This window comes from Lissotriton helveticus, chromosome 6 (genome assembly GCF_964261635.1).
Source record: "Lissotriton helveticus chromosome 6, aLisHel1.1, whole genome shotgun sequence".
In the NCBI taxonomy this organism is placed as follows: Eukaryota; Metazoa; Chordata; class Amphibia; order Caudata; family Salamandridae; genus Lissotriton; species Lissotriton helveticus.
The window spans coordinates 1,876,878,699-1,876,899,575 of record NC_136067.1 but is presented as its reverse complement, the minus strand read 5'-3'; the positions used below and the strand labels follow the sequence as shown (position 1 = coordinate 1,876,899,575).

The 20,877-nt window shown below is 43.7% G+C and overlaps 1 protein-coding gene across 1 annotated transcript in view; it reads left to right on the top strand.

Annotated features, from left to right (window-relative positions):
• The window catches only part of RAB3GAP2 (RAB3 GTPase activating non-catalytic protein subunit 2), a 586,520-nt gene that overhangs the window by 110,826 nt on the left and 454,817 nt on the right, over positions 1-20,877 (top strand). The gene's annotated exons all lie outside the window — the stretch shown is intronic.

Genomic DNA, 20,877 nt, shown 5'->3' with positions numbered 1-20,877 from the left:
TTAAGCCTAGCCCTGACTCTGGGTCACGATTGTCATAGTGGACTGAAACCCAGGCCTCCCCTCTTGCCTTTGAAGAGCGTAGTTTACGACGCCACCTCCCGGCCTGGCATTCCTATAGAACAGCACACGGCCCTCCCAGCAACCTGGCTAATCCACTTAACTGTGACCAATCCGGGCAGACCACTGAAAGGCTGAATTTGGCCTTACAAGCAAGAAAGTCTCATAACTTATTCTATGTACTCTTTAGGAGAAATTTAACAATATAATACTGTTGGATTTACTCCTACCATTCTGTGAAGTCTTTGAATGGTCCGGCTAGTCCTCTCCTATCAATATTTATTAATCAATCACTTCCTACCATGTTAACCTATGGGCCATGGGGTTTGCAATAGGGAAAAGGACCTGGGCCACTTTTCAAGAACCAGGGCTTATAAAAACCATATTTAATAAGTATTTCCCTAATTTCTACAGGATCCCCACCCCTTGTGCAACTAGGGGAGACTTCAGGGGTTCTGAATCTGCAGAAATATTGCAGATAATTTTTACCCAATCCTTCTAGCATCAAAGTCGAATTTGAGCAGCTCTTTAATTCAATGTGGGGAGTGAAATGTAAAATTTAACTTTACCCAGGCATATAACACTTCATTTTATAAGGGTGCTCCTTATAGATAACTGACCCCCCACCCCTGGGATACCTAGGGGTGACCCTGGGGGTCCCTAATATGCAGAAACATGGTAGGTTTTTCATTTTTAAGTGCCCCTACCCCAAAAGTCGAGTTTGGGCACAATTTGAGGTTTAAAAGCTGTCCTGGCCACCAGTTCTGCTTTTAAACTGACCTCAGGCTTCAGCAGTGCACACATGCAAGTGCAGAAAATCTGCTGGCCTCTAAACTGTCATGCCCCAGGATACTGGAGACTTCTTGGTAGTTTCAATCCCCTGCCCTATTACGTACTAGGGGCTTATGGAGTAGGTCATGCCAATTACAGGGGTACCCTAGTGTATGTTGGGTGTCTTAGCTGTATTCTAATGTGCTCCTTTTGGCTTGGCACTGGCCCTGGGCCTGGTTAAACAGAGCCCAGGGTCAGTCAGAGTCAGTTGCCACCAGTTCCAGTCAGCAAAAAGTTGGGGAGTGCCCAGGGCACAGGATGACTTTGCAACAGTATGTATGTATATATGTGTATATATATATATATATAGGTTTATGTATTCATTTAGCACTTCATCACTTCTCTACTTCAAAAAAGGAGTTGTGACAGAAAGAGATGAGCGGGGGTTACATAGTGAAAAGAATATACAGTTAATAGAACACTGGAGAAGTACTCATTTCTCAATATATGTACTTTCTTTCTCATCCCTGTGTATGTGTTTATTACAGAACTTAAACACAAGCCGTTGGATCATTTTTTAGATGCCTACTAGTTTGGCAAATACTAGAAAGAGCACATGGGTCGCACAACTTGCTCAAGTCAAGAAGGAGCAAAATGGGATCAGAGCCCAAACACTGGCTTCATTAGTGGCAGACTAAGCTGGGCAACAACTAGCTCTCCTTCATGGAAATGTACTAATACATTAATATTTTTAGTAGTGCTAATCCATGATACACCCACACCACCCTACCACCCCGCCACCCCCGAATCTGTTCATTCACAGACTTGGCCGTTATACAGCCATTAAAAGGAGTTCGAGCTGAATTTGTCCATAGAATCTGTGAAGAGCTCCATGAATGCTCTGTCTCAAGTTCCATCAGGGATTACAGAAGTAGCTTTTAGATTAAAAAGTGCACTGCAGTTAAGGCAAAGAATAGGAAAGAAACTACTACTGAAGGAAGTAAATGTACAACTCAAGTGCAAATCAGAGCTGGGCTCTTTCTAAGATTTAAGAAACAAGGAGTGTCTGCATCAACAGATGGCACGGGGCAATTTAATGGGCAGATGGCACGTCTCTATTCAAATAACAGATGGCACAGGGGTATATGTTGAAGACATGAGTCATTGCATAGAGTCCTACCACTGAGAATATACTTAACGCAACATACAGAGGGTTTATTAATTACTTCTGTGGCACATCACATGGTCTTTGCAAGTACAGAGCACAAGTACATCCGTTTGTCTGTTTGCTTTCTCGCAAAAAAACAAAACAAAAGAAGGACGTCAGGTGAAAACAAAACGCTGCCACTGTTTTTCAACACCTATTTTGGGGGTTCTCCATCTTCAACAGAACAGCCTTTATTTTCACAAGACTGAATGTACTTTTCAAACCCTTGAAAAAGAATGACGGCACAGACAGACACACCTAACAATGCCCTGAGGTGGGTTTTGGATAGTGACCAGTGTGTGGGCCTCTGTGAGCTCCTGACATGTGACAACAGACGTACAAACCCCTCAAAATCCCGTTCCCCTTAGTAGGCAACATCATGTAATTTTTTTTTCTAAACTTCATTATCTAAAGGGCCCCAGGTGAGAGTTCTATAAGGTTAGCTTGGGCTCCATTTCCTTTTCAAATATTGAAGCACTTCAGATCTGTGCTAGACATGCATTTCACTGTTACTCAGCGACGAAGATACATTGGACTAGGTATCCCAAGGGTGGAAAAATAAAGCAAAGTGAATGCATTTGAGTGGGCATCTGGAAAAGCATGGCTGCTGCATTTCTGTACGAGGAAAGAATTACGCTTCTGAGAACTCATGCATATCTACAACTCGTAGAACCGAGGAGGGCAGAGTTTTTGTCAAACAGGTATCCTGTAAAACGACTACATGTAGCACTGCGAAAGGTTAACAATATTCTCCCTTTTATGAAATAGAACTAATCTTGTTGATTTAATCTTACCAGACCCTTGAGGTATAGAGTTAGTGCTAAGATGCTTATAACTTGAGTAGTTTAGCGCGGATAAGATGCTAATAAGAGCTTGTAGTGTGGCGGCTGCAAAAAACACTGTGTGCACACAGCACAGGAGCCACCTTGCATAATGACTGAACTGTAAAGGCATTCAAATCAATAGGTACATTCAGTTGGTGTAGGTTATGCATTTCTCTTTACTTTCGCGTGAGTTTCATACTTAAGACCCTCTGCTTTACGTGGTTCGGTTTGGCCTTCCCAGACTCTCTACTCCCCCTCCTCGACCTCTCCCCCGCCACCCATCTCCCCTTGATCGCAGCATCGATGCCCTCATTATTAGCGCTCCCTCCTCTCCGTGTAAAATTTGAACACGGACACGGTTCGTGAGGTAATCCTGGATTGAGTCCCGCCGCCCCCGCTGCGCACAATGAACACACTCGCATCTGTGGCCTCGAGCACCTGTTGGGCTTCCATGCGCATAGAAATCCGCCTTGGAAGCAGCAAGGATGCGGGCCGGCTTTCTCTTTAGACGGAAGCATGGATACCAGCTAACTCTGAGACACAGTGACACAAGGCGCACACCCTGACAAACATTACACTACAGGACGGCCGGGGTAAGCTCTCTCTCACACATGCACGCTGAAAAACAGAACACGACAGCACGGCAGAGTCGAGCTCTCTCCATGGCAGTGAGCAGGCGGTGGACCATGTTACAGGACGAATGCCATCTAGTGCTTACCATGCGTAATATCAAGTGTTTCAATAGCCTCAAGGAAGAACAAGTGGAAGTGGTGGGGAAGGGGGTGTGGCCGAGAGCACACACAGCTTTTCCTTTGCGATTGCGAGCAGGGGGTCCATCTGTTGGAAAGTTAATTACAAACAGATGGTTTCAAAGCTTGCTCCCGCAAGGGAATCGCCAAACGTGCACGCGTTACCATTGAAAGCAATGCAAAGCGTGCACGTTTTTGGCAGAAAAAGCGAATCGATTCCTAAAGGTCTCCTCCTATGCCGCGCATGCACGCTGCGTAGGCGAGACCTAAAAATGTAGTAAAGTTACTATTTAAGATAGGGTCAATTGACTTAAAGCCGGTGATTACCGTCTGCCTGCGTGTATGTATGCCACGTTGGTTAAAAAGCATTCTTAATAGCCTCCTTCTTTCAAGCAGCATGCCAGGCACAGACATGTTATGTGGGAGATGTTCTCCTCCCAGTCTTACAAAGTATGCAGTGAACGTTGTTGGTGGTCCTGAGCCAAGGCACTGCATGGATAAAATATGAGAGGGAACCATAGCAATGTTTAATAAAGAGCACTTTTAACTGCAATGGCCACCCGTCTTCCAGGTAGGGCTGGGGCTTAAGAACCTTGGGTTCACCTAGGGTCGACCATCAATGGGATCTGGCTGAGAAGGCCTCTTTTTCTTTCAGCATAGAAGTTTTTTTCCAGAACGTTATTGACTACTATTTTAAATGATTCTGGAGGTAAAGTGCTTTCCAACAACGGCCAAACAGCCAGATCATTGATAGTCTGGTCTAAGAACTGCCAGGAGGACAAAGGTTATTTGTTTGTACTTGTAGCCAGAGAGCCTGGCATAGTTGGTTATCCGGCGATAACTTAATTCTCTCCCATACTTTGATGTAGGCCCCAAACCAAATTCTAGACTTATCTGAGATAGTGTTTGTGGTAGGCACTGTTCTCTCTCGTAGGGCCTCACCCCATAGGAGATACACAGTGGAAGTTTTGCTGCAATATCTTTAGGAGAGGCATGTAATTAGGGCCTCCTGAGGAACTCTGCAAGGTGCGGAATGCAAGGAGTATATTGTTACCCTTTCTCTGCTGATCCTGTTTGTGTTGAAGTAAGGATGCCTTATTGGCAAATAGTACCCCGAGGTATCTTTCGGTTTTAACCATTTCCAGTTGACGACCTTGTAGATACCAGCTGTGAGGTGTCCGCTTTCTTTTACTTACTTCATCACCTTTTTTTTCTCGTTTATTGACATCCCATTTGCGGATGAATAATGAGTAACTTGTTGTTGAGGCCGATTTTTGTTTGAATTAATAATATCACATCATCTGCATATAGAAGATGTACATGTCTCCTAGTTTTGGAGGATGTGCGTTTACTTCGTACAATGCTAGAGTCAAGTCGGCCAGGAAGAGATTATATAGGTACGTTGCCAACACGCATGCTTGTTTTTGAGCCCTGGGTTGGCTTGATTTTCCTGGACAGGAATGAGCATTCACCTAGTCTCACCCTTGCCCAGATACCTGAGTATAGCAACTGTATTGAATTCTGTAGGTGAACCTGGGATACCCCAGTCAGTCAGTTTTTGCCAGAGGAGATTGTGCTGCACACAGTCAAATGAAGATTAAAATCTAATAAGCAAAAATAGATTGGTTGCTTTTCCAGCTTCTATATATCTATAATGGCCGATAGTGATAAAAGGTTGGTTGCTGTGCCTGCTCTGTATGAACCCAGATTGATTAGAGGGAAAAAATTGTTTTTCTTCCGCCCAGCGCTGTAGTTCTGTTAAAAGAAGACCTGCAAAGCGTTTGGTCTCTGTGTCTAATAATGTTATAATATGATAGTTTTTGGGGAGTGGCCCCCTTCAAAAATAGGGGTGATGATGGATCCTTACCATGAGTCCAGAATCGTCTCTAGTTGCAAGGCACTGTTGAAAACTAACGACAGTTTGGACTCCCAAAAAGTATGGTTTGTCTTTTACAGCGCTTGCCGGATTCCTTGTGGGCCAGGTGCTCAGACTTGTCTGCTCTTGTTAATTGGGGTAAATGTTTACTTTACTGTAAAACTTAGGCGAGCAGTTACTGGATTTGTAGATGGCGAAGCAATTATTCTACTAACTTTCTCTTTGCTAGAAAGTGCTGTGTCCTCCGAAGCTGAGTAACATGCTTAGTTAAGAAGCTGACCCAGTTTGCTTCTGTCAAGTTTGAGTTCAAGGCAACCATCAGGACCCTGTTAGATTATTAACCAGTCTCCAAACGTCTCTTGAGTTCTTCTTTTACTAAAATACAGGGCTTTAGCCAAGAGGTTTTGCTTTACTTGTGTTATCTCCACCCAGACTATTCTCTTGTCTTTGGGGTTTACCCTCGTTTCGGGGTTTCCTGGGTGCCTTTTGGCCAGTCTTAGAGCTCTGTTTCGGTTACTCCTTATAAAGGACTGGAGGCAGTTATGGAAATCTTTTTTTAAGTCTCGCAATCACACTTTGGCTTGATTGTTATTTGGACTTGTTTTTGATGAACAGGCATCCGTTCAGTAGTTTATTAGTGAAGAGTGACCACTTTGTACTGGGGTGTATTTATAGTTGTTAAGTCATTGGTTGAGGAGATCTGAGGCAATAGCTCTAATTTACTCCATTGTGTCATTCGTCCAGCGTAAGTTCTTGTAGTTTGTTGTAACAAGATCCCTTGCAAGGATGTGGCCTTTCGGTGAAGAAGGCAGTGCAATTATTCAATCAATTTATTCATGTTTTTTTATGTGATTGTGTGTCAGTTAGAGATATTATGTGTTACATTTCAAATCCGTACACGTTTGAATATAAAAATAACTATAGGAATTAAACTAAATGTGTTAAGTATAAAAATGGATCGATGTAATAAGTCTAATTTAAAATGAACATCCTCTCATTAAATTGGAAGAATAAAAGTAATTTCCTGTCCTTGACCTCGAAACTGTGAAATAAGTTACGTTTGGACACTTTTCTCCTTAGTCCCATTTCCTGAATGTCTTCCACCACCCAACAATTTTAATTTCCTTTTTCTTTAATTAAACTCCTTGTAGGCCTTTTGAAAGAAAAGTGAACCGTTCAGTGTTCAGTACAGGTGGACTGAGAATAAGAGTAAGTTGATTTTCAGGGAGTTTAGTTTGACAGTGAGTGAGCTTATTGGAAATAGCAAGCCACTTTTAGAACCTAAAGAAGGGATTTGGAAGAGAGGTTCTCCAGTATTAGGGGTGTCTTTCATAGATTCACATGCCTGAATCATTCCCCGTCGTCGGAGTGGGAGTCCCACGGTACATAAAAAAGCAATAATATGCCATAAATATGTAGTAATACTAATAGAAATGAACCAGGAAGTAAAGCAGCCAATGCTACAGTAGGCAAAAAACTTCCACATCTATGACTCTCATAGTCATTATGTATAGTCCAAACTACAGCCAATCAGGCGCCAGCACCAACCAGAATGTTCTCCCCAGAGGCTCAGGCTCTCAGATTTTCTACCGCACGTCGTGTGAAAGGGAGTCTCCCTGAGCTCTGCTCAGTTTTCTTACTTCTATCTCCATTTGTTTCTACTTTTAAGGATGTCTTCTAAGAAATCTCTCTTTAGAGCCTGTGACTGCTGTGGTAAGCTTCGGCTTTTTGAAAAAGATCCACATAAAAAGTGTATCTATTGTCTCTACCCAGATCACCAGGCCTCTGACTGTAAGATCTGCAGAACCATGCCTCAAAAGACTCTCAGGGATACATAGGGTCGTTTACTTCTGTGGTTGAAAAGGCTAAAGGATTCTTCTAATCCTGCTTCTGAGGTAGGCAGCATTGCCTCTGGTTCCACTTCAGCCTCTAGGAAGAGGCCTGCGCCTGAAGGAATGTCATCTCCTAAGGCTAAGCTGACTAAAAAACAACCACCTTCTAACGGACTGGATATGCTTTCAATATCTAAGACTGTCCCCACAACCAAGGGCACTGAAAGTGCTTCTGTTTCCAAAAAAGGGACAAACCTCAAGTTTCCCCAGTCTTCTGAGAGGATTTTACCACAGACATCGTCTCCACCTACTAAGATGTCCTCTTCAGCTTCCTCGTCGACGAGAACGACGACTACAGTGACTTCGACGGTAACATTTTCCTCTCCTAAACCTGGTATGATTATGTCATCGTCGACGACGTCTCCAACTATGGTATTTGTTTCTGTAAGACCTGTGTCGTCGACGTCCGTCGTCGACGCCTCGTCGTCGACACCTCTAAAGGCTTTACCGTCGACAAAGAAGACTCCGTCGACGAGCTCGTCGTCGGGCTCCACGCCGTCGACGAAGATTGTCCCGTCGACGAAGACTGTCCCGTCGACGAAGACTGTCCCGTCGACGAAGACTGTCCCGTCGACGAAGACTGTCCCGTCGACGAAGAGTGTCCCGTCGACGAAGAGTGTCCCGTCGACGAAGAGTGTCCCGTCGACGAAGGGTGTCCCGTCGACGAAGGGTGTCCCGTCGACGAAGGGTGTCCCGTCGACGAAGGGTGTCCCGTCGACGAAGGGTGTCCCGTCGACGAAGGGTGTCCCGTCGACGAAGGGTGTCCCGTCGGGCGGTGAGTGTCCCGTCGACGACGAGTGTTCCTTTGGCGAAAAATGTCCCGTCGACGAGAGGTGTTCCGTCGATGACAAAACAATCGGGAGGGAATCCTCCGACGACGCCGCAGTTGTCATCATGCACGACACTACAAGTGTGGTCTCCGTCGACGGTGTTTTTAACGCCACGACAAGCATCAGGGCAAATGCGCGAAACAGCAATGCAGCTTTCACCCCTTTGTATTTCACCTCAAAAGGTGTCTTCTGAAGTGCCAGACCAATTTTTGGACTCTGAAAGTGAGAATGAGTTGGTCCAGAATACTTTTGGACAAGCTACTAGTCCATCGGAGTTGCATATTAAACTTCAAGAGGAGGAATGTGATGAATCTCAATCTCCTGTTCATGTATCAATACCAGTGAGTCACCCTGTTGCTCAAGTGCCTTTGGATTTAATATCCAACTTACAATTTATGCTGGACGATTACTATCGGAGGTTCCCACCTTCAGAATCAACAGGTTCTGGGCCGGCAACTCCAACTTTGGAAACACCTCAACCCGTGATCCCACCGGTGTGTCCGCCTTCACACCCACAACCTACTCACGAGGGAGATCCGCAATCTTCGGAAGATGAAGACCAACGGGAAGAGGGAGAAGTGGATGATTTATCGGAGTGGGAGGACTATCAGGTACAATCTCCTTCAACATCTCCTCAGACTGCGTTGGCCTCCCCTCCGGTGGATGTGGCTAATTTTCACTTATTGATGGAGCGTGCGACTGAACGCTTTCATATAAAGATGGAACATACGCAACAAGAATGTTTCTTATACGATTTCAAAGATCAGCCTAGACGACAGATAAGAACAATACCCATCGTGGAGTTCATCTGGAAGGAAGGTGTTAAGGTGATGTCAACGCCGGCTTCCATTCCTCCAGTCTTGCCACAAATTGATAAAAAGTATAAAGCTCCTGAAAAGACTCCTGCATGTCTAATTGGACAGGCAAAACTTGACTCAGTAATTGTCCAGGCTGCTCAGAAAAGAGACAGAAATCCGTCCTCTGCAGTTACGGCGCCGCCGGATAGGGATGGCAGACGCCTTGACTCAATTGGAAAACGCGTGTCCACCATGGCTGCAACAACTGTTCGTGCTGCCAATGCATTGGCCATCTTAGGTCGGTACGACCGCCAAATGTGGTCTGACATCGCACCATTTATCGATCTCCTCCCTGAGCAAACCAAGTCTGAAGCACTCCAAATTCTTCAAGAGGGTCAAAGGATCTCTGAAGAGATGATCGATTCAGCTGTTGATGTTGCTTCTACGGGATTTCGTCAATTAGCAGGAGCTGCTGTTCTCCGTAGACAGGGATGGTTACGTTCCACTGCTTTCAGGCAAGAGGTTCAGAACAGAGTTTTAGACATGCCATTTGATGGCGAATATTTATTCGGCCCCAAGGTGGAGGAAGCTTTACAACTGATAAAAAAGGATACTGAAACAGCCAGATCCTTGGGCACTCTACAATTCCACAAGCCGCCCTTTCGAGGAGCGAGAGGACGAGGAACGTCCTTCAATAGAGGTGGATACCAACAACAACAATCCACATACCGACAAGGTAATCAGCGCTATCAGACACAGCGCTACCAGTCTTATGGGCAGAAAAGATCTCAATACACCCCAAACAGGGGTAAGACTACTTACCGTGGCAAAGACAAGCGACAATGAAACTTTTCACCTGCCACCACCATCTTTCCACCCTCACAATCGACTTGGCGGAAGAATATCAAAATTTTACTCCAACTGGCAGTCTATAACAACAGACAAATGGGTCCTAGATATTGTGGCCAGGGGCCATGCCCTCGAATTCGAAAAATTCCCTCCAAATGTTCCGCCAAGAGGACCGCCTCCAGCTCACCTGAAGGAGCTGCTTACCCAAATCAAAATGATGATACAAAAAGGAGCGATCGAGAGTGTTCCTCAGAGGATGAGAGGAATAGGATTTTACTCCAGGTTCTTCCTGATAAGGAAGAAGAACGGGGAGTGGCGCCCGATCCTCGATCTTCGCGCTTTAAACAAATATCTAAGGAAATTGACATTCCGGATGCTGTCTCTTCAGGAAATATTGCATCTTCTAGCAGCAGGAGATTACATGGTCACTTTAGATCTCCAGGATGCATATTTCCACATCCCCATTTTACCTCGCCACAGGAAATTCCTTCGCTTCAGGGTGGCTGGCAGGGACTACCAGTTCAGGGTTCTTCCTTTTGGACTGCGGTCAGCTCCAAGAGTATTTACAAAAGTGTTAGCTCCAGTGGCTGCACACCTCCGGCTGGAGGGAATACAAATTTTCCCATATCTGGACGACTGCCTTATAAAGGCCAGTTCTCACGAAACCGTTCAACGCCACCTTCAACAGTGTCTGCACCTGTTTCAATCCCTAGGCCTGACAATCAATTTCAGCAAATCCCAATTACAATCGTCTCAAAGAAGAGCATTCTTAGGAGCGATTCTGGACACTCAAAAACTCAGAGCTTTCGTCTCCAAGGAGAGACAAATGAAAATAAGTCGGCTAGCACAAGATCTCATGCAAAGAAAGTCAGTTTCTGTCTGACTATACAAGTCTTTTCTAGGGATGGCATCGGCTTGTATTCCATTACTTCCAAATTGCCGACTTCGAATGAGGCCGCTTCAGGAGGAACTAACCTTGCAGTGGCAGCAGGTTTCGGGCACTTTCGAGGACCTCATTCAAATCACGCCACTCATGAAGAAGTCTCTTCTTTGGTGGACACAGAGGTGTCATCTGAGTCAGGGTTGTGCGTTCCTTCAAGAAGCACCAAGTCTCACCATCACTACAGATGCATCCCTCGAGGGCTGGGGGGCTCATCTACAAGGCCTCACGATCAGCGGCAAATGGACTGCGCAACAGAAACTGTGGCACATCAACCGTTTGGAGCTGAGAGCCATTTTTCTTGCACTCAAGGCGTTTTGTGCCATCATTCAGAACACCAATGTGTTGATACGAACAGACAACACAACAAGCATGCACTACGTCAACAAACAGGGGGGGACTCGATCTCTTCTCCTGTCTCAAGAGGCGCAGGATTTATGGACATGGGCTCTTCACCACAATGTGCATTTGCAAGCAGTGCATGTTCCGGGGACGGAAAACGTCCTAGCGGACGCACTCAGCAGAACAACGATCACCACCCACGAATGGGAGCTTCACCAGGAGACAGTGGAACACATATTTCATCAGTGGGGTTGGCCGGATGTAGATCTATTTGCGACAAGTACCAACAGCAAATGCCAGAGCTTTGCAAGCTGGCACCCCCACAAGAATTCTCTGGGGAATGCGTTCTCCATCAATTGGTCTCTGACGTTTGCGTACGCTTTCCCACCGATTCCACTAGTCCCCAAGGTTCTGCGGAAGATGAAGAAAGAACCTTGTCGACTCATCCTGATTGCGCCCAGATGGCCACGCCAGTATTGGTTTACAGAACTCCTCCTACTGTCAGAGAGCAAGCCGATCCAGTTACATCCAATCCCGAACCTGCTCAGTATTCAGGAAGGTCAGGTCTTCCATCCGGACCCAGCATCGTTGAGATTAGCGGCCTGGCTCCTGAACACCGTGAGTTCGCACACCTGAACATTCCGGAAGACTGTAAAGAGGTGTTGGCCAAAGCTAGAGCGCCCGCTACCATCAAGACATACAGTCTGAAATGGAAACGCTTCTGTATCTGGTGCCGTTCAGCAGGGGTTCACCCTTTTTTGGCAACACCTGAGGAAATTCTTCCTTTTTTCCTGCAGTTAGCACGAACAGGTCTGTCTCATGCTACTTTAAAGGTGTTTCTGGCTGCAATATCCAGATATCGACAGGATGGTTCCAATTCTCTGTACTCAGCAAGAATTATCCAACAGTTCTTTAAAGGCCTTTTTCGTATGTTCCCTCCTGTACGCCGTCCGCCTCCTACATGGCAGCTGAATGTGGTCCTAGGTCAACTAATGCGTCACCCATTCGAGCCCATCCATAGAGCCGACTTGAAGTTTCTTTCGTGGAAAGTATCACTGCTCTTAGCATTAACATCCGCCAGGAGGGTTAGTGATATCCAAGCTTTCACTGTGCATCATCCTTTCCTGCAATTCACAAGCGATTCTGTGATACTTCGCACAAATCCTAAATACATTCCGAAGGCACCTTCGGATTTCCATCTAAACGAACCTGTTGTTCTTAAATCGTTCTTTCCTGACCCGCAAACACCTGCGGAAAGAGCTTTGCACTCGCTTGACATTAGAAGATGTCTTAAATTCTATCTGCAAAGAACGTCTACTGTACGCACTTCGGACCAGTTGTTCATTACCTACGGTGCGATTCGTAAGGGGCAGGCAGTATCAAAACAGACTATTGCAAGATGGATATCTGCTGCCATTGCCTTTTGCCATGCACAGGCTGGGAGACCTTTACCATCTGCGCCCCGAGCGCACTCTACAAGAGCGGTCTCCTCATCTACGGCCTTATTTGCTGGAGTCCCTCTTCAGCAGATCTGCAAAGCGGCTACTTGGGCTAGTCGCCATACCTTTACCAGACATTACTGTCTAGAGTCGATCAGCGAGGCTGATACTTCTGTGGGTCGAGCTGTTCTACGGAATCTGTTTCATTAAGGTGAGCCTCTGTTTCCCACCTCCTTCTTTCTGCTGTCAGACGCTTCTTATATATTATGTTTTCACATATCCCATGATTGCATTATGTTATGCTTTATACTATATGTGTATTTTCACTTTGCATTGTTATTTGCATTACTAACTGACAAGCTTGATGTCATGGCGTCTGTTCAGCAAGAATATGTACTGCTAGCTACTCTGTTTCAGGCATGTGAATCTATGAAAGACACCCCTAATACTGGAGAAGAACAATAGTTACTTACCTGTAATCTGTGGTTCTCCAGTATTGGTGTCTTTCATAGATTCACATGCAACCCGCCCACCTCCCCTCAGAGGCTTTTGGCTATTATGTTTACCTTCACTCCTTGCGAGAAAATCTGAGAGCCTGAGCCTCTGGGGAGAACATTCTGGTGGGTGCTGGCGCCTGATTGGCTGTAGTTTGGACTATACATAATGACTATGAGAGTCATAGATGTGGAAGTTTTTTGCCTACTGTAGCATTGGCTGCTTTACTTCCTGGTTCATTTCTATTAGTATTACTACATATTTATGGCATATTATTGCTTTTTTATGTACCGTGGGACTCCCACTCCGACGACGGGGAATGATTCAGGCATGTGAATCTATGAAAGACACCAATACTGGAGAACCACAGATTACAGGTAAGTAACTATTGTTCTTATGGTGATGGATGTTCAGTCAGCCTTGTTGGAGCACATTGCATGCATAAGCCAAATAATGAGTACAACTATTTCGTTGTCATACCATCAATAAAAAATATTGAAGTATGGGTAAAAGCCATTATCACGTTTATTTCATGTTCGTTGCTGTGTTTGGATCCTCATATATGTACTGATGTAGTTAATGTAGTGTGGTAACAGAGTTCAATACAAAGTGTATGGAGGTGCGTGAGATGATAATTTGAAAGTGTTGCTTAATTTATAAATTTAAGGTATAAGTATAACTTGAGAATTTCTAATGTTTGTGTATCTTAAGTATGGTTTGTGTACCAAAAATAAAGTTAAAGTAAATTAAAGGTGTGCAAATAATACATCTAAGGTATAGTTATTACTTTAGAATTTCTAATGTTTTTGTACTTTAAGTACTTTAAGTTTAGTTTGTATAGAGAAAATACATCGTTTTCCTAACTATAACTAAGGTTTAACCTTTCTTTTTTCATTGAATTTTAATGTTTTTTTTTTTTTTAATAAAAATGTGTTTCAAATCTTAGAGTCCAGTTCATCAAGTGGAGTGTTGTCAACTGGTGAATCGTACAATAAAGTATCGTATTGTGTAGGGTCATGGAGTAAAGTGTCATACAGAGAAATGTGTAGGGCCCTACCAAGAAGTTATCGACTGGTGGCTTGAAGTAGGACCCCTGGGTTTTTTCCAACCATTTGATTCTATCAAAAACAGCCTACAAGGTTAAGCTCCTTGCTTAACACTACAAATGCATCTATTAATTTTCAGATTACATTGTGGTAAAATTATTGTGTGCAGAGCCCCCCTCTCCCCTAAGAGTCCTGCTTCATCTGCTCCACCCCAGTTTTTACCCTACCAACCTTTGTCTGACATCCTCAAGGGAAAACATTTTGTGTCTTGAGATCTTTCAGAATGGATGTCTCTCTCAGTAGTGAATGTTGTTGCTTCATCCCTCCCAACCTTCTGTTGTTGTGTTGCTCCCCCCTTCTTTTGTCTATTTCCTCTTCCCTCCCACCCACCCATTTTCTGTTTCTTCTTAGTTGTCTGTTTCTTCTTCACTCCCACGCACCTACCCGTGGTCTGTTTCTTCTTCCCTGATGGTCTATTTCTTCTTTACCCGTGGACTGTTTCTTCTTCCCTCCCACCCACCCATGGTCTGTTTCTTCTTCCCTCCCACCCACCCATGGTCTGTTTCTTCTTCCCTCCCACCCACCCTTGATCTGTTTCATCTTCCCTCCCACCCTTGATCTGTTTCATCTTCCCTCCCCACCCACCCATGATCTGCTTCATCTTCCCTCCCACCCACCCGTAATCTGTTTCATCTTCCCTCCCACCCACCCGTAATCTGTTTCATCTTCCTTCCCACCCACCCGTAATCTGTTTCATCTTCCCTCTCCACCCACCCGTGGTCTGTTTCATCTTCCCTCCCCACACACCCGGGGTCTGTTTCATCTTCCCTTCCACCTTGGTCTGTTTCATCTTCCCTCCCACCCACTCGTGATCTGTTTCATCTTCCCTCCCCACCCACCCATGATCTGCTTCCTCTTCCCTCCCACCCACCCGTAATCTGTTTCATCTTCCCTCCCACCCACCCGTAATCTGTTTCATCTTCCCTCCCACCCACCCGTAATCTGTTTCATCTTCCCTCCCACCCACCCGTAATCTGTTTCATCTTCCCTCTCCACCCACCCGTGGTCTGTTTCATCTTCCCTCCCCACCCACCCGTGGTCTGTTTCATCTTCCCTTCCCACCCACCGTGGTCTGTTTCATCTTTCCTTCCCACCCACCCGTGGTCTGTTTCATCTTCCCTCCCCACCCACCTGTGGTCTGTTTCATCTTCCCTCCCCACCCACCCGTGGTCTGTTTCATCTTCCCTCCCCACCCACCCGTGGTCTTTCATCTTCCCTCCCCACCCACCCGTGGTCTGTTTCATCTTCCCTCCCCACCCACCCGTGGTCTGTTTCATCTTCCCTCCCCACCCACCCGTGGTCTGTTTCATCTTCCCTCCCCACCCACCTTTGGTCTGTTTCATCTTCCCTCCCACCCACCCATTGTCAGTTTCTTCTTCTCTCCCACCCACCCATTGTCTGTTTCTTCTTCTCTACCACTTTGCCTCCACCTGACATAATTAAAAAAAATGGTGCTATGACTCGGCCTGCGCTGGCTGTCGTAATGCTTTTTTTACCCCGCCGTGGTCCGTGTTGCTTCTTCCCTTCCTCCCATTGTTTGTGTTGCCCACCCCTATAACAAAAATAAGCACTGTGATGTGGCCAGTGCTGGCCACGGCATAGTACTTTTCTTCTAACTTTAAGCCATGCTGCACAGTGGCCGTGGTCAAAAGACACTGGCAAAGCCAATAGCTCTTGCATATGCAAGACCTATTGGCTTTGCCAATATTTGTTTGGTAGCGGTGCCGAGTGTACAGCTTCTATTCAGATGTCTGAATAGACAAAGAAGAACTGTAGTGTATATCGATTCAGGAGACTGTAAATTCCACATAAAGGATAGGTTAATGAGCTACTAGTGACTGCAACAGAAATCTCATTTCGGATTTAATGGGTGTCTAGTAAAGATGAAGAGAAAGACGTATAAAATACTGTATTTAGGTTAGCTGCAAAAGCACACAAAAATCGTTCCACGTATCAAAGGCACATCTTTGCCTTTTCAAAGAAGAATGTGGAATTACATCGTTTGATGGCCTACTCTGGTGGGATTCTCTGCAGAAGCTTTGTAATCAAACAATGTTTTAAACCTTGTCACGCAACACAACAAGTGTCCTGTGTAGTAGGAAGGTGAAGACCATTTGTAGAAGTGCTTGCAGGAGGCTTTGGGGGTATCTCTGAGGGATGGTACTCAAAAAAGAGAAACATTTTAAGAAAATGCGATTTCTTTTTTGCATTTTATCTTAATTTGCGTTCTAAATAAATAAATAAAATAATGTACGTAAATGTGTATGGTATTTCTATAACACAGACCTCGCCAAAGAGAAGCACAGCGCTGTACAAAGTTAACGCCAAGCACAAAGTCAGCCTGTGATAGGAGTGGCAGCTGGTTTGTGGATGGATAATCCATTGTGATGTAGTGCTCTTTAAAGAGTTGTGTTTCTAGCTCTTTCCTGAATTGGAGCAGCGTTGCAGCGGCCCTGTTGAATACCAGGATGTGGTTCCTGATCCTGGGCGCAGACGTGGAAGAGCCCTGTTTCCTTGTTTTTTATTTCTGTACACTTCTCATTCTGCTCTCTAGCTGTTTCCTGGCGGTGCCGAGAACCACCAGAGATGGCGAAGACCGGTCTTTTTAATCAGATGTTTGGTTGTAATATATATACAAGGTTAAAAGAAGTCTGGTTTATGTAAAATCTCCTGCTTGTCATTTCCTGTGTGAATCTAATCACGCAAAAGAACTGCACCCGGTTTATTTTTAGCTTCTCTGGCTGGCAGAGCTTGTGGCCTTCCTATCGATTTTAGTATTTTGTGACTTGTTATTATCAGAGCGAAAGAGCTATGTGCATGAAATGATTGATCTTTCATGGCCTTGAAAAGAGAGATGCTGCAGTGGCTAAAAACCTTCTCCTAACATTTGTCCGGGTGAAAGTCAACGTTGTGCTCACCCCACCACCCTCCACGGTGACGAAATGTGCTTCTTTGGTGTGTATTACTGCAGGCATACTGATCGGTTCATTTTGTGAAGGAAGAACACTCAAGGACTGTAGTTTGGACTTCAACAGATGAATATGTATGTACTAAAAAACAGTATTTGCATGTGGCATAGGTGAATTTCATTCGACAGTTTGTCTAAAGATGTTGAGAATCAGTAATCCTTGCATTTTTAAAATGCAGCATAATATGCAGCGTCTACACCTGCTGGGTCTTTCTTACCCGATAGTCAGCCACTATCCATCTAAGAGATGCTAAGGCAGCACATTTTGGAGTCTAAAAAAGCAGTTCATCATAGTTATTATAATTTCACAAAAAATAATTAAAGCTGCACGTTCTCATACCACTTCTAATCCATAATTAATACAACTGTGATTAGTTTAACCATTCAAATAGCTTTTAAACGTTCAATAATAAATATTTTCTTACTTTAATGTTAATAATTCAAGCAATGACGCTGTACAATCATATAGACCATGTTTACTAATAGTAAAAACAAAACTGCGGACACCCCGTTTTTGCTAATTCCGTTCTTTTCATAAGAGCATTGCTTTATCTGGTCGCCTCAATTTAGGCTCGAAGGAGAAATAGAAGTCTTGTTCAAGTTTTACTCCAGATTTACTTCCACTATAATAATAAATACAATCTGTGTTCCTATTATTCCTAATTTCTCTTTCTGCACATCATTTGTCAAAATCCCTTTTAATCATAGTTTTCTGATTCCTGAATGTGATTTCATCAGGTTGAAACCTTTCAGAAAAGCGTGGTCATATTCCATGTATGTCATCAGCGTCAATGTTTAGTCTTCCAGGAGCACTACTGAAATAATATTTTTCCAGTAAAGAACCCTGAACATTCATAATCCTGCTGTTGTAGGAGTACAATTCTGTGCACTTCCAGGGGTAGAACACAAGCAAACACTTAGTAAATATCCACCAGGTTATTGTGCCTTCAACATGCTTTACAGAGGACCCATGCAGAAACACTCATAGATCCGCCCACAATGCCCAGTACAAATTTTACAAATGCAGAAATTCCACTATACTTGTTCAATTTATACCTTCCTAAAGGCACTTTTCGCACATGGGTAATTCAGCCAATTCTGTGTTTTGTGAAATGGGATGGGATTGGAAATATTGACTAATTTGTAGTGGAGCTCATCTTGGGTGCATAAAATTTTGTTTTTGCCTCCGAGTGTGCTTTTGCTCCTAAGCCTGAGGATTTTACTGAAAATGGACAGGACTTGATGGGACATTGAATTTATTTGCATTTACTGTATGGGGTCGCAGCTCCGACCAAGTTACAAGTTTCAAGTTTCAAGTTTAAGTTTATTTGTTTGATTAATTAAAATCTTACAAAAATAGTACACATTAAAATATCTTCAACACTAAAAAGTTTAAGAACATCATACAAATAATAATGCTAATCTTTTGAAAAGAGGAAAACTATATAACCTTTTCGTTAAGGCCTTTCGCAATCACAGTTAAAATTTTTACAAAAGCAGCATTCATCGGTAAATCGTCGGGCTTAGACATGCCATTATTGCTTGTCTACAAGTTCTTATACCTCGAGCATTAAATAACCGCCTGAGGATTGCTTTCCTTTCTGCTTCTATTTCAGGACACAGACATACCAAGTGCAAAATATCTTCCTGTCCCCCTTTACATAGCCTACATATCATTTTGCCGTTAGTTGACTTCCATGGTGGAAGATGGCACAAACCTGGCCATAGACCAAAGCGTACTCTTATAAATGTTCGCTTACTTTGGACGGACCAGGGAGTTTGAAGACCAAGTTACATAAATCCACAGTTGCTGTGCAGAAGGTGTGGGGAGGCCTCAGCCATGACTCACTGGATGGAGAGTGAGTTGGTCAGGTCAGATAACATTTTAATGGAACATAGGAAACGTGAAGGGTTTGAAAAATTGGAGCTAATAGGGCTGCCAGAACAGTGTGTGGGGACCATCATCTGAGATTTGAACACAAGCTGAGGGCCAAGAAATTATTTAGCTATCTTCAGCTCTGAAATGGGTGTATGGTAATGTGATCCGAGCTTCTTCAGTGCTCCCTTCTACTGGGTAAGGTATTTTCAGATCTGTTACCTAAAGGGTGCCATGTCATATTCCTTTGAAAGTGTCTTAATGAGGTTCTTGGGAGAGTGGAATTTACCAAGACACCAGAAGGTTCTTCTTAACCTTGGGAAGTTGATGTCCCAAAGAGATCTGACAAGAAACGGCTGGAGCCCTGAGGGGCCAGATGTCGGGTCCTGGTAAACCATCTTAGACAGGTGCATGGCAGAATTATCAAAGTTGAGGCTGCCCTTAGAAAGGTATTGACATATGGGTGCTACGGCTTCAATATTATAGGCTTGTGGAATTCTCAGAGGTGGCACGAGTGGGGAAAAAAAGGAGACAAAAGGTTGCCCTGTCAAAGATACCCTACATTTTATCCTTCCTTTATTTTTGTCTCACAAGCACAGTGCCATAATTGCCTCAGTACGTGTTAGGATACATTCTTGCAAAATGGTTGTTTATAACCTATTATCTTTCTGTTATGGTGTAGAAAATTCGTAATCAATAAACATTTAAAAAAAAAAAATCTTGTTTCAATTGATTTGCTTGCCTGCTACTCCTAAATTCTAAAAGTTAACAGAATATTGTCAATTTTCCCGGTGTGCTCCCTATTTCTCATGTTCATTCTGATACATTTGAACCATTATCAGTATTTGTCACGACAGCAAAGACTATACAATCATCACAGATACATTTACACAGCGATGCCTTTTACCTAAATAATTTGAGTGATGGATGTGCTTTGCCATTTGTGGCCGAAATCAACTTTTTAACCTTGAATTTGGTCATATTTTTACTAGAAGATATGTCACTGTCTTTGTGATATCTTAAATTCTTTATCATAAGCCACAGTCTAGGAGTATGTATTCATTTATTTATTATACATGTATAATGTGGATTTGGCAGGAAAGCGTCCGAGTGCTTATAGTGAGCTATTATACAAGAAACAGAACAAGTCCTATAATAGTCAACTTAACAGGCTGCTTGTTTGTTTCTGTGATAATGACTTGTCAAAGAAGCAATCTCCTATGAGTTTGAGTCCTCCCTTAAATGTGAATAAACACCTACATCTGTAGTATGTGTTGTGTAGATACTAATGTGAAACATATCGTGCCCCTTTTATCTTTATATTTAACACTATTCCATTCAGTCTTCTGTTCTGTTTTTGCAGGTTTTTAGAATTTTATTTCAATTGTCAAGCGCTCTTCATGATAAGAAGAGCTTTCCAATTGGAGTGAGATGCAAGTTCACTGTTGGGAATAAAGTAAACTAGCAATAAACACAAATGTGGCTTGTTAACCGAAGAGGCCAATTTTCGCCATATGATGTGCGGTGCGTTTCTGGTGTTTTAAGCACTATTAATTTGAGTGAACCTGTTACTACTGCCTATTCACACATCCTATTATCCACATTCCGTATTCCATCTAATGGTGTTATAAACTGTAACGTGGTCTCCTAATATGCATTGATGCATACAGTTATATAGAGATTCAAGATGGGCGTTGCACTAACTAGCACAAGACTCTGTATTGAACCAAATAGTTCTACAAAAACATAAAGAAGTACTGACCCAAGAAACTACTCTATGAAAATTACATTAATTTTTTGTTTGAGTAAACTACAAATTCAGTCTGCTAACTCTCCTTGTTGCATAATTGCTGCAGTAT